The sequence below is a fragment of the Camelus bactrianus genome, chromosome 3 (assembly GCF_048773025.1).
Source record: "Camelus bactrianus isolate YW-2024 breed Bactrian camel chromosome 3, ASM4877302v1, whole genome shotgun sequence".
NCBI lineage: Eukaryota > Metazoa > Chordata > Mammalia > Artiodactyla > Camelidae > Camelus > Camelus bactrianus.
The window spans coordinates 23773324-23783081 of NC_133541.1; the positions used below are offsets into that span (position 1 = coordinate 23773324).

The 9758-nt window shown below is 37.4% G+C and overlaps 1 protein-coding gene across 2 annotated transcripts in view; it reads left to right on the forward strand.

Moving 5' to 3' along the window:
• C3H5orf22 (chromosome 3 C5orf22 homolog) overlaps nt 1-5909 on the forward strand; it is a 28379-nt gene extending 22470 nt beyond the window's left edge. The window contains exons 10-11 of one of the 2 annotated variants that reach the window (XR_012503719.1): nt 60-3946; nt 4871-5909. The gene's annotated coding sequence lies outside the window, so the exon portion shown is untranslated. The remainder of the gene's footprint in view (nt 1-59; nt 3947-4870) is intronic. The other variant, XR_012503722.1, reaches the window with a different exon arrangement.
• Nucleotides 5910-9758: the final 3849 nt, after the last annotated feature.

Genomic DNA, 9758 nt, shown 5'->3' on the forward strand with positions numbered 1-9758 from the left:
TGTGCATCCACCCAGATACAGCTATCCAAGGTTTCACAATTCTATTCCTTCCCTTTCAGGACCCTAACATTAACATGGAGCACCGGCTTTGGCTTGCATTCAGTATCCATTGTAGCTGTGACATTTTTGTATTCTGAGGCTAGCATTCAGCATGGTCCACCCTCCTGCTGCAAGAGGTGAGAGTCTAAAGTCAGCCACGCAAGCCAGAAGGCTTTCGTAACTCTCCCTGGGTTTATAGTGGGCTGACCTGGTGTGCCAGTCTCCTTCAAGGTTTCCAGGAGAGTTAACAAAAGCCAGCCACTCTACAAGCCATTTATAAATATCATTGCCCTACACCTCTCAGGAACTGTGTAGCTGTGTTCCCTAGCCTGGGCCTTCCACCTGTGCCTCATTCGAAACAACCAGAGGTGAACGTGCTGCTGCAGGATGCCATGGGTTAGCCCTGCAGCCACTGAGACCAGCAGTGGGGTTCTCGTTGCCCCCTGACCAGAGAGTGAGCACATTCTCCAGTCCCTTTCTTTTTTTTCTTTAATTGAAGTACAGTCCATTACAATGTGTCAATTTCTGGCATACAGCACAATGTCCCAGTCATGCGTATACATACATATATTCGTTTTCATATTTTTTTCATTAAAGGTTATTACAAGATATTGAACATAGTTTCCTGAGCTATACAGAAGAAACTTTTTCCAGTCCCATTCTTGAGGGTCAACTTTCCATGGCCATCTCTGGTACCAGCTACATTAGTTTCAGTTCCCCCAAAGGCAGACCTTGAGGCAGAGACCCGGGGGCATGTAGTTTATTGGGGAGGACATATCAGGAAAAGAGGGAGTGGGGAAAGTGAGACAGGGAAGGTGGAAGAGTCAGTAAAGGATATATCAAAGAGAAGATTGCTGCTGTGGTCAACAAGAGCTGAATTCCACTCTGAGGAACTGGCAAGAACTGCCCACTGACCGATGGAGAAGCTTGCACCTTTATCCTCTGGTTCCCGTTCTTTCTTGGTTGAGGAGTGCCTCTGAGAGCCTACAATGCTGTTACTTCCTAGCCACCCTGTGAAGCCCACCCTTGCATGGGGAGAGCGAGTTCCATGGCACCTCAGAATGACTCAGGAAGAGAAACAGATCCAAACACAAATGGGATGCTGTCAGGATGTGCAGGAGCTGTTATTTATGGCTGCAGGTATAGTTAGTGGCTGGGACATCAACAGCATGTGCTACAGCAAGAATTAAGGTACCAATTCTGTGAGATTCCTTTCAAGCAGTTGCACACAGCATCTGGTGTGCTGCTGAAGGTGTGGGGGAACAGCATGCTGAGGTACTGTTGTCGAGGATGTGTATCGATGCAGCCTCTGTGAAGGGCAATTGGATGGTAGCTAGCAGTACTGAAGATGTATATACTGCTTGATCCAGGTTTAGGAACTTCACTGCTAGGAATCAGTCCTACAGATACTGGTACAAAGCCTTTCGTACAAGGATTTTCATTGTAATAGTAGAGACGGGGCAGAGGTAAATTGCTGTACATCCATACAGTGGCACCTTAGAGGGGAATTCTCTCCATGTGCTGATGTTGAATATTCTTGCCAGGAGGCAGCAGAAAGTGTAAAGTCGTTAGCAGTGTGTACAGTATACGGTCATATTGTGTAAGTGGTGGAGGGGGAGTATGAGTGTTTGTATGTGCACGATCTCCAGGAGATTTCTACAGGCTATGGATTTTATTCTTACAACTTTTATGTTATTCCTAGGGATCTGGGGAAAGAGGTGGAGGCTCCAGGATAGCATAAGGATATCTACCAAATGATAGACTGTGAAAACAAACGTGATAAAAACGGACAGGTAATAACAGACTACAGCAAAGTGGTTAGATGGCAGGTAGTCGTCCACAAATTGGTAGTTTTCCTGTTCAGCAGCAATAGATAGTTAGAAAATGTAATGGAAAGGAATTTGCAACAGAAACCTGAGTTATAAAACACCAAAGAATAAATGTAACAATAAATATATGAGATCTTCACAAGGAAAAAAGTAAACTGTCGTACACAAAAGAAAACATAAATAAATGAAGAATATTAATGGTCTTAATATTTTATGGTGCGAGTTTTCTCCAGATTGTTCCATAAAGACAATGTAATCCCCAAAATATCCTAATAATATAGTTTTACAAGCTAATTCAAGAATTCATAAGTAAGGCTACAAGTATATGCATAGCTTAGACAATTACAGGGGGAAATCAAATGATCAGTAAATATAAAAATCAACGTTATTCTAGTCGTACAGACATGTAAATTAAAATAAGATGTAACTTTTTGCCATATAATTGGCAAAAAATCAAAAATGTTGATACCACCAATCAAGAGTGTGAGGAAACAGTATTCCACTCAGCTGACAGAAATAAATTATTTCCGCTTCTCTGAAAAGCAATTTGGCAATAACTATGAAAATGTGAATTATTCATTCTCAATGACCCAGTGGTTCCATTTCTCAATATCTACCCTAAATGTATCAGACATGTATTTTTAGTGGCAGGCACAAAGATGTTCTTAGCCACAGTTTATAGTTGGAAAGAAAAGAAAAAAGACAACCTAAATACCCCTCAGTACAGTAATAAATGGCTAAATAAGCCATGGCAGATCCATACTGTGAAATATTATGTAGTCATTTAAAGGAATGATGTAAATCAATATCTACTGATGTGAAAAGAATAAAAAGCAAGGCTTAAAATATCGTATTCAGTAACATCCCATTTATAAAAATATTGGGGGAAGGGTAGAGCTCAAGTGGTAGAGCACATGCTCAGCGTGCATGAGATCCTGGGCTCAATCCCCAGTACCTCTAAAAATAAATAAATAAACCTAATTACCTCCCCTCAACAACAACAACAAAAACAAGTTAAAAATATTAAAATATTTTTAAAAACCAAAACAATGTTTCATAATTGTACAGGTACAAGTTCATGATTTTACATTTATTTTAAAAAGATATTCACCGTCCAAAACAGTAGCCACTAGCCACATGGGGCTATGTAAATTTACATTTAAATGTAGAATTCAGTTCCTCCATCTCAGCAACCACAATTCAAGCTCTCAGTGGCCACATGTGACCCGTGGCTGCTGTACTGGACAGCACAGATACAGAGCACCTCCATTATTGCAGAAGGCTCTGCTGAATGTTGTCCAGAGTCTTACTATCTACAACCTTCCTCATCAAAGAGGGGAAACCAACAGCATCAGCACCATCTGGGAGCTTGTTAAAAATGCAGAATCTTTGGTTCCTCCCCAGATTACTGATCCAAAATCTGCATTTCAGCAAGCTCCTTGAATAGTATGTATGATCAGTAAGATTTAAAAGCTTTGCACTGAGACATAGTAAATAGTCTTATAGTTACAGGAGGAAAGAGGCGGAAAGGGATAGATTTGAGAGTTTGAGATTTGCAAATGATAACTATATATAAAAATAGATTTAAAAAACATTTTTCTGCATAGCACAGGGAACTATATTCAATATTTTCTAATAACCTTTAATGAAAAAGAATATGAAAGCAAATACATGTATATATATGCATGACACAGACCTTATGCTGTACACCAGAAATTGACATATTATAACTGACTATACTTCAATTTAAAAGAAAAAATAATAATAAAAGCGCTGCACTGGTCTCCAGTAATATTAGCACCATTATCACCAATGATGAGAAGCAATTTTAGCTGTTCTTCTCTCAGCACCTGGTGAAGACTTCCCATTCATAAAAGCTGAGTCATTACCCACTGATTATCAAGCAGTAGCATCTTGGTTTGAATTTCCTTAATTACATGTGTTTGAAATAATTTGGATGCCTATAGGATGGAGTTGATTTTTTAAGAGATAAATGTACACATTTACTGATTATTCCTAAAGGACGGCTTCACAGTTGCAAGATCTCGTTATCAACAAGACATTTGAAAAAGAATACGGTAAGTGGCTGTGTAGATAACAAACAGTATATGGGTGCTTGACTCAAAATAAAACATGCTGTAACAGCATCATTTATAAAATCAAAATTGCACTTTCTTGAAGATGTAGATAGAATTGAAGATGATGTCCTCTTGAAATGTGTTTGACTCAAAAAGCAATGATGGAACCATTGATACAGGCATTTCTGCTACTAAACAATTTTTTGAAAAAGCCTTATCTTCTGCAAACTTGCACACTAAAAATAACAAGGCTTATGGAGGAAAGTGTGGAGCAGGCCACTCAAAGGCTATGCAATTCCATAACAAAAGAATTTTTTTTAAAAAAGCATTATCCAATAAGAAATACTGGCAGATTAACAAGCAATAAATTAAACTCTTAATAAAGAAATACTACAATAAGATGAGAATCTTACCCTTTAAGAAGGAAAAAAAAACTAAAAGCTTGATGGAATGATGTATAAAAAATGGTTGGGAACTTCTGAAATATGGCAACAAAATTAAAATGCATAAAGGTGGTGAAAACTGAGTACTATGCACATCCAAGCTGAAACATGTAACCCAACTGAGCCAAAAGGAGGCAGAGGATGTGGGGTGGGAGGGAAGAAGCAAAGTCCAGAAGAGTAACTATAGAGTATCTGTGGTATGGCACCCTTCACGTTGCAAGAAGGAGATATAAGGAAATACACACATATCTTGTTTGTGAAAAAGATGTACAGATCTTCCCTGACTTACAGTGGAGTTATGCCCTGATAAACCCACCATAAATTTGAAAGTGCATTTCACACACCTAGCCTACTGAATATCATACAGCTTAGCCTAGCCAACCTTAAACATACTCAGAACACGTACATTAGTTTACAGTTGGGCAAAATCATCTAAAACAAAACCAATTTTATAATAAAGTGTTGAATATTTCATATCTAGCTTTGAAAGACAGAGTCGTTGGAAGTGTGTGGGTTGTTTCCCATGTGACCCCGTGGCTGACTGGGAGCTGCGATGCACTGCCACCGCCCAGCATCACAAGAGAGTATCTACCACATCCTGCTGCAGGTCTGGGAAAGATCAGAATTCGACATCCAAAGTACGAATGGGGATAGTTTTCATCATAAAGTCAAGAAATCTTAAGTCAAAAAATCTTAAATCAGGGACCATCTGTACAGGAAAGATAAACCAGAAATGAAAGAGGTGAGTTACCTACAAGTTGTGGGCAGCAAACAAGTGAAAAGATAGGGAAATTAGGAGGGAGTGACACTTCTCCGAGTACAACTTGTGTGGAGCTTTGACTCTGAGAACCTTACATATCCTCACATATCCAAAAATAAATTACTACAATCAACCAGGATGGGAGAAGAACCCAAAATGGAATATGAATAGTAAAGAGTTAACAAATATATTATAAATGACTAACATAACCATACTGAAGGAGATGGGGAAGGAAAAAACCCAACCGAACTAACTTTGGAAAACAGTACGTTAACGGGACTCTGAAAGGTAAAGAGAAAGAACTGTTTACAATGACTATACTCTAGCTAGTAAATTTGTTTCTCATAGGAGTGTGGATTAGCAACTCAGTAACTATTTTGTGTGTATACTAGTACTGAACAAATTAGTGGAAAAATTGTATTTAAGGGCCATGATTCTCATTCTCAGAGGAATGTTACAAATAAGGAAAGGGGGGCGCTGCTAGAAAGGAACCTGTGGTGTTGAATTGGAGTCAGAAGTATCAGCATTGAAATGATTATTTTTAATACATATCTAATATATACACCTACATTTAGTGTGTGGGTTCGTACACATACATACGTCTCTTAACTCCATCTGCTAAAAAGACCTAGAAGTAGTGGTTATCTTATGGCGATAAGCACACCTAGAACCTAGATCTTGGATTCTGAACACTATTCCTCAATGAAAGGAGCTGGGCCTCCTTTGGAAAAATACAAGATGGGTATAGAATGGCCTGTTGTACCAGAAAATAAGGAGGTGCTTGAGGTACTTGAATAAAGCTGGGAACATGTCAAAAAGACACAGAAACCAACGTGACAGTGTTCCCAGTGGACAAAGCTAGGACAGTTTGAGCAAAAAAATAAAAAATAATAGTATTGGATTTGAGCCCAGAATAAAGTAAATTTCCATGAGTCCATACCAATACAAATAAGTATGCATGGGGGAACAGTATGTCTTCTTACAAAAAAAAGTCCAACTAATAAACATAGAAGAAATGAGAGAAATGAAGAATTACCACCACACAGATACCACCATAATAAGTGTCGCAGGCCTGATCAATTCGATGGATGCTGAAATCAGTCGTGAGTGTTTGAGGAGAAATAAGATATTTCATAGTCCCAAATATCTCTCTAGGATATTTGTCAATTACATAGGGGAAAAAAGCATAATTTTACTGTGGACAATCTGCACGTACCTCCTTAGCCAAGTGCCCAAGGTTAACATCACCAGGAATAAATCACACTGAAATCATTATGCCCTGAGATGGACACACCAGCACTTCTGGGGTAATCTTGCCAAAAATCCAACACCTCAGTCTAATCGTGAGACAACGTCAGATGAACCCAAGTTGAAAGACTAACTGTCAAGATCATGAAAGACAAGGAAAGCCTAAGAAACCGTCACAGATTGCAGAAAACCAAGGAGAAAATGCCTAGAAGCAGTGTTGATCCTGGATTGGATCCTGAAGCAGATAAAGGGCATTAAGGGGAAAATAAGTGAAATTTAAATAAAATCTGTATTTGACTAGGAGTGTTTACCAATGCTATTTTTTCTGGTTTTGGTAACTGTATAATGGTTGTGAAATTGTGAAAACTGGGGGGAGCCGGAAGAAAGGCATATGTGAACTCTGTACTGTTTTTGCAACTTTCTTCTAAGTGGAAAATTATTTCAAAAAAAGAACATGGAAAGAAAGCGCGTTGTTTTCAATATCCTACTTTGTATTTGCTGTATTCAACCATGCTAATGTGCTTGCATCTTGCTGCTCTACTTGGTGCCACAAAATATTACATGCTGGGAAGTTTTGCAGATGAACCAATTTCTATGGCATACTGACCTCATTTCTCTCCTTTCCAATCTCATACGAGCTAATACGCCTTTAAGAATTATAGCAGAATAGACTCTATTGAGGTTGCATGTGAAATGTTTGATTAAAATGGAATCATAAAGTAGGGAGATCAGTACTTAGAAATCAAAATAAGCCTGCAATAGCAAAAACAATCTTGAAAAAGAACACATTTGGAAGACTCACACTTCCTGATTTCAAAACTTATTACATAGCTACAGTAATCAAAACTGTGTGATCCTGGCTTAAAGATAGACATTTAGACCAACAGCATGGACTGGAGAGCCCAGAAATAAACCCAGGCATATATGGTCAATCAGTTTTCAGTAGGAGTGCCAAAACCATTCAGTGGGGGGGAAGGACAATCTTTTCAACAAATGGTGCTGAGAAAACTGGATATCCACGTGCAAAAGGATGAAGTTGGATCTTTACCTTACACCATATACAGAAATTAACTCAAAATAGATCAAAGGCCTACGCTTAAGAGCTGAAACTACAGAACTCTAAGATGAAAACATAGCGGGAAATCTTCATGGCATTGATTTGGCAATGATTTCTTGGCTGTGATGCCAAAAGCATAGGCAACAAAGAACAAATAGAAAAATTGGACCTCATCAAAATCAGACATTTGTGCATCAAAGGACATTTTCAAGAAAATGTAAAGACTACAAAATAGGAGAAAATATTTGTGAATCATATACCTGATAAAGAATGTTAATCCAGAATATATAAGTAATTCCAACAATGCAACAGGAAAAAAAAAAAAAACTCAATTCAAAAATGGAAAAGGTCTTGAATAGGCATTTCTCCAGAGAAGATATACAACTAGCCAATAAGCACATGAAAAGATATTCAACATCATTTGTCATTAGGGAAATGCAAATCAAAACCACAATGGGATACCACTCTATGCCCACTAGGATGGCTATGATTCAAAACCAAACAACAACCAAAACAATAAAAGGAAAATAGCGAGTGTTGGCAAGGCTTTGGAGAAACTGGAATTTTCATGTCTTGCTGGTAGGAATATAAAGTGGTGCAGCCATTTTGGAAAACAGTGCATCAAAAAGTTGAACATGAAATTACCATATGACCCAGCAATTCCACTCCTATGCATATACCCAAAAGAATTGAAAGCAGGGACTCAAGCTGACACCAATATTCATAATAGCATTATTCACAATGGTCAAAAGATGGAAGCAACCCAAGCAAAATATGGTGTATGTGTGTGTATATGTAAGTATGTGTGTTTGTGTGTGTGTGTATATATAAAATGGGATATTATTTAACCATAAAGAGGAACAAAATTCTGACATATCCTACAACATGGATGAACCTTGAAAACATTTTGCTAAGTGAAATAAGCCAAACACAAGATGGACAAATCCTGTATGATCCCGCTTCTATGAGGTACCTAGAGTAGAGACAGAAGGTAAAATAGAGGTTTCCAAGACCTGGAGGTTGGGGAAAGTGGGGAGCTCTTGTTTAATGGGCACAGAGTTTCTGTTTGGAATTATTTTTTATTTTTAAAAGTTCTTGAAACAGGTAGTGGTGGTGGTTGCACAACATTTTGAATGCCCTTAATGCCACTGAATTGTACACTTGAAAATGGTTAAAATGGTAAATTTTATGGTACATATATATATTTTTTCTTTAACAGTTTTATTGAGATATAATCATATAAAAAATGGCACAAATTTAAATTTCCAGTTTGTGATACATACATTTTAACACAAAAACTCAATACTACACATGAAACTCATATAATGTTGTGTCAAATATACTTCAATAAAAAATAAAATTACATTAAAAAAACTCAATAAAGCATTTGATTTGAAATATATGTAATCATAGTAATTAACAAATACAAGCAAACATTTAAAAATTTTGTCTTTATCCCCCAAAGTTTATATATTTTAGTTGTCCAAAATACATTTTGAGGGATTTATCATTGGGAAAATGAGGAGTTTCCTAGAAACTGTCTTATGTGTAAATGTATGTGCTCATGTTCGGGTTGGGGTTGGGGGGAGTAGAAGAAAAGAAAAGAGACTTACACCTCTTCATACTGAAAGAAGATCATCCTTTTTGCTTGTCCTGGGGAAAACACTCACAAGATACTTTTGGGAATGCTGCAGACTGAGCAGGGGAAAAAGGAGGTAAAGCACACACTACCAACATCAAAAATGAAGGAGGGGCTATCACCACAGACCTACATACATTAAAAGGCAAATAAAAAAATATAATGAATAACTTTACGCCAATAAACTTGACAAGCGACATGAAAAGAAAGTTCTTTGAAAAACACAACTTAGCACAAGGATACAAAAAAATTGAAAATTTGAATAATTCTATTTTTAAAGTTGAAATGATGATCAAAAGCCTTCCTACAAAGAAAACTGCAGGTCCAGATGGTTTTCTTTGGGAATTCTATCCAACATATAAGGAAGAAATTATACTAATCTTACAGAAACTCCTTTAGAAAATAGAAACTATTCCCAACTCATTTTATGAAGCCAAGATAACACTGCCAAAAACTTGACAGAAACACTACAAGAATATTCGGGACCAACATCTCTTAAGTTGCAAAAATCTTTTACAACTATTAGCAAGTCAAAAGCAGCAATCCCACATCATGATTAAGTAGGTTTATTTCAGGAATGCAAGGTTACCTTAACATTTAAAAATCAATTGATGTTATTTACCACATTAACAAAATAAGAGAGAAACACCTTATGGCCAAACCAA